General features: G+C 38.6%; 1 long non-coding RNA gene across 1 annotated transcript; it reads right to left on the bottom strand.

Moving 5' to 3' along the window:
- Window positions 1–2939: 2939 nt before the first annotated feature.
- Window positions 2940–4603, bottom strand: LOC120440481. The gene is made up of 3 exons (XR_005613280.1): window positions 3904–4603; window positions 3239–3348; window positions 2940–3148 (listed from the first exon to the last, which is right to left on the bottom strand). It is a non-coding gene; the product is annotated as an uncharacterized LOC120440481 (long non-coding RNA).
- Window positions 4604–4806: the final 203 nt, after the last annotated feature.

The following is a 4806-nucleotide window of genomic DNA, read 5'->3' as shown; positions in this document are numbered from 1 at the left end:
CAACAATGCAGATGCTTTCGGGACTGAAGAGGGCCGAATCAGTAGTGTCATCCGTGACAACTGTCAGCAGAGCCACAGGAGTGTCAGTGAGGTCTGGACCATCTGCTGACTGCAAAACACAAATAATACAAGAATGAGTTCAGCCCTCAAGGACACAAATCATGCTATTGATTAGAGGTGTGAATCTTCATAAGTTGCACGTTTCTTTTAGGATTATAATGTCAACGATTTAATTTGATACATCATGATGCATTACAATAATCTTAATTTGGGTTTGGTTTCAAAACATATGTTTAAATAAATGTTTTCAATAATAAATATATGTCAAGATATTTGTTTTTGTTATTTACCAAACATTTCTCTGACCACAACGTGGCACCTCCAAAAAAATAGAACACTTGAATTTTAGAAAGGGAGAGAGTTTTTATCTGTGGATTTGTTTTTGTTTAATAATCTTTCAACTATTTTCATGTTTTCTGGTTTATGCGTAACAATCTTCTTGCAATCTTATTCAACAATAGTTGATATATGGGAGAAAACAAGTCAGATGAGGACAGTTTTGAACCTCCTTCCTGATATACACCCTGGTTCTCCTTGAGTTCTGAGTGATATATTTGACTGAACAGCTAGGCAAAGGGGTTGATGCTGAGGGCAGTACACTTACATCACAAGTCCTGAATAACGTGGAGGCATCTTCACGCAGGTACACAGGAAGTGCATGAAGGACGAGGACCCGTCTTGTATTTACATCACGCTGTTCCTAGATGAACATACAATATCTATTAGAATAGTATTTACACAAATGCAGAGTAAAACAAAAGTGTTGGATAGCCATGTTCTGATTGTCATTGTTATAGATCGGGTGTCCAAACTTTTTGTGTAACGGGCTAAAGATGGTAAATTCAGTATTTTGGATAACCGTATTTTTAGTAATACACATTTTAAATTAATAAGTTTCCATTGTAAATACATCAACAACTCACAAAGGAAAAACTTCCAAATGTAAACCAATTTTACAAAAACAGTACTTGTTTGGACTTCTTTAAATTGAAGCTGATAAATCTTTTAACACAACACTTTTTGAAAGGATACATTTTGTCAAGATGTCCTTCTCCTAAAATGACAACCTTGTATCCATGGCATAATCACTTAATCGTGGGGCACAGTTGAAGCAATTGACACTATGGCTTCTTACAGCTGTGTACAAACCATTTGTTAATGTAATTCTGAATCATGTGAAATGAAAAATTTACCTGAATGTCATAAATTCTCATGAGCTTTGCTAGCTCCTCTGCAATCTTGCCAGTCTTGATGGCCTTGTCTCGGAACAAAGTGATGAGTCTAGGCGTGTGTCTGTCCAGCTCCTTGTAGAATTGAGTGCGCAGGTTAACATTCTTGATTCGGTGGAACTCTGCAACCACCTGTACATGAACAGAAATACACAGAAATGAACAAAGATGAATTAGGAGCAGAAATGTGAATGTATTTTAAAAAGTTCTCAGGTTAGCAAAACCAGAGCAATTCTAGTCAGAACCAAGGCCAAAATAGAAAGTTATTCGTCATTCTTTGTAATGTTATCTAAAGGAAATTTAAATAAATAAACTTCTAGAGACTTTGTTTACTGTGAATGGGGAAAAAAAATACGTCACAGAGTGATGTGTTGTCATTTTACATCTGTCATTTGCTTTTTGGTAAATTGTTTGAAAATCTAGACTTTTAAAAACTGGGAGAACAGTAAAGAGACAGACAGACATATATATATATATACACACACACACACACACACACACACACATATACATACATATACACATACATCTATATATATATACACATCTATATACAGTGTTGGGAAGATTACTTTTAAAATGTATTCCACTACAGAATACTGAATACATGCCCCAAAATGTATTCTGTAACGTATTCTGTTACGTTACTCAATGAGAGTAACGTATTCTGAATACTTTGGAATACTTAATATATTATCATGCTGTTTACAACTACATGAATGTCCTATTGCTGTGATTTATTACTGTTACTGAAGGTACGTAGTACGAAACGTAGTAAAGGGACCTCTGGCTAATACGTCCGGTTCCCTGTCGGGCTGGTAGCCGAAAACTAGCTTTACTTTGTTGTCTGGGTCAACTTTGCTTGCGGGAGACAGAGAGAGCGTTGAAAGGCTGCTCCAACGGAACTTATTTTTCCGGAGGAAAACACGAACACAGTGTACAGTTGAGTCTTAATAGCTTACTTACAAATGGGCTCGTCCAGGCACTCTTCTTGGCTGCAGTGGTTATTATTATATTTACATGCTTCCAGCTCCCGTTTTTGCTCCGTGACAGCTCGGACTTTTCCTTTCTCTCCCTCCCTCGCTCACAGACACATAACGTGTATGGTAGTCCATTCTCCCTGCAGCACGGACTACACTGCCCATCAGGCTACATGCTTTAGAGCTATGCCTGTAGCATTCTGCCTTTTAGCTTAGCACAACAACAACAACAACAAAAGCGCTCTCTCACCCAGGAAACACGCAGAGAGAGAGCGTCACCCTGTAACCATGGCAACCGCAACGCTGCCGCCTGGAACAACAGAACGTAGCTGTCAAACAAACCCAAACAATCCTGACCCGCGATAATATGAAACAGGAAAGTACCGCCGTGTATTCCATTTATTTCAACAAAGTAACTGTATTCTGAATACCACCTTTTTAAACGGTAACTGTAACGGAATACAGTTACTCATATTTTGTATTCTGAATATGTAACGCGGTACATGTATTCCGTTCCCCAACACTGTCTATATATATATATATATATATATATATATATATATATATATATATATATATATTTTTTTTTTTTTTTACCTGTGACTCCATAAGTAGGGCTGGCCATCTGTCCACGATGTCTCTCACTCGTGGAGCTCCAACAGCTCAATAATTTCTTGGCGACATAGGGCATAGGTTGTGTCCATGAGGACATAGTGAAGGCTAAAGTCCCCATTCAGTCTTGGCTTGAACCTCTCTTGAATTATTTCTTTCAGCTCCTCCACTGACTTTGGTCGCTCAAGTAGAGTAAGTTTCAGGGCGGTGTCTCGTTCAACATACACATGCAGCACATGCTTCTGGGCAGCAGCCATCTTTTGGTTCCTGGAAAAAACAAAAAAAAAAAAAAAAACACATTAATTTTTATGGAGAGTAAAGGTGATACAAACAACGTATACAAGTCCATAGCCTCACTTGAACGATGGGAAGTATGGACAGACACCTGCAGGAGTGAGGCAGTTTATTCATGGACCCACTGCCCAGTCTTGACTTGTAGAGCTCGCTTAGTGGAATACCCCTCTAATCTGTTAAAAGGATTTCGAGATTATCTCACAACCACATATTTGAGACTACGAAAAAATACAAACATGTGTTTAATCATGATAACACACTCATGTTGTTTAGCATTGTTCGTTTCATGCTAGCACACACACACACAGCTCTACAGCGTAAACTACTGACTGTGTAACGCAGACACTTATTGAAATAAGTATACTCACAATACGCACGTGCATTACCGGCGAATCGACAACCGGTAGAAACGGACAGTAGAAAGTTTTAGTAGAAAGTTCAAACGCATGGAGCTAGAACTGCCACCGTCAACTTCCCGGGCAAGAATACAATGCATTATGGGAAATGTTGTCCCCCACGGAAAACCGCCAAAACGTTACACCGTTGTAATTTGAAATAACATTACGTATTTGTCACATTCGAAAACTTCTAAAATTACAATTACTTGGATTCGAATTTATTTATAACGAACATTCACTGTGCACAAAGTACGAATATATTTCCAGTAAAAATAAAAAGACTGTTTATCGAAATTAAATTTAAACAAAACAAAAACACGTTAGACTTACCAAATTTAGGGCAGTTGATGAAAAAAATTAAGGTGGTGGTCGTTGTAGGTTGAAGTTGGGGACTCTTAATCCACACGGGCAGGCCAAATCTTCCCCGCATCAAGGTAAATTCAAGATGGCTGACTCAGCTTTCCTGAGGGAGCGACAAGACTCCACCCACCAGAACGTCACTAATATATGCTTCTTAAACTTTTTGAGCGTTCCAAACAAATTAGCTAAAAAATATTGAGCCCTATTCAATTAAAGTTGCATAAAAGCCAACAGAGCTCAATACTTTATAGTTTGCTCAACTACAAAACGACATTTGAGTGTTATGAGCTTATTAGTTATGAGCTAGAACAACTGTTAGGGATTACAGTGTGTATTTCTGGACATGCTGACGTTATTGAAGTCCTGCACTTTTTCCGGGCCCATTATTTCGGTGACTTTAACGAAGCAGCGTTTTATGAGGTCTCCGTCTGAAAAAGGCTTGCCATGTCTTGCCATGAGTTGGGCGACCTCATAGCTGCTATTGGAGCCTTTTCCTGGACAATTTGAGCACGAAAAAAATACTGTTGCTTACCCTGCAGGAGAGCTAGCATTTGCTTTAATTTCTGCTCTCGCTCAGCACCAGTGTAGGATGCATAGGCCTGATGTTTGGTTTCATAATGACGTCGTACATTATACTCTTTCATAACTGCCACAGTTTCAGTGCAGATCAAACAGACACACTTCCCCTTTAATTCTTTGAAGAAATATTTACTCTCCCACCGTGTCTGAAATTTTCTTCACTCACTTTCTACCTTTCGCTTCTTTGGTTCTGCCATGTTTGGTAACTTGGGGTAAATTTCTTCTGTGATTGTCCTTTTTGGTGGAGCAACTGCCTTGATCAATAGTAGCTCCCCCTGGTGTTAAAACTAAGAA

Source organism: Oreochromis aureus, linkage group 6 (genome assembly GCF_013358895.1).
Source record: "Oreochromis aureus strain Israel breed Guangdong linkage group 6, ZZ_aureus, whole genome shotgun sequence".
NCBI classification, from domain to species: Eukaryota; Metazoa; Chordata; class Actinopteri; order Cichliformes; family Cichlidae; genus Oreochromis; species Oreochromis aureus.
Note: the sequence above shows the minus strand (reverse complement) of the source record. Positions and strands in the feature narration are given on the sequence as shown.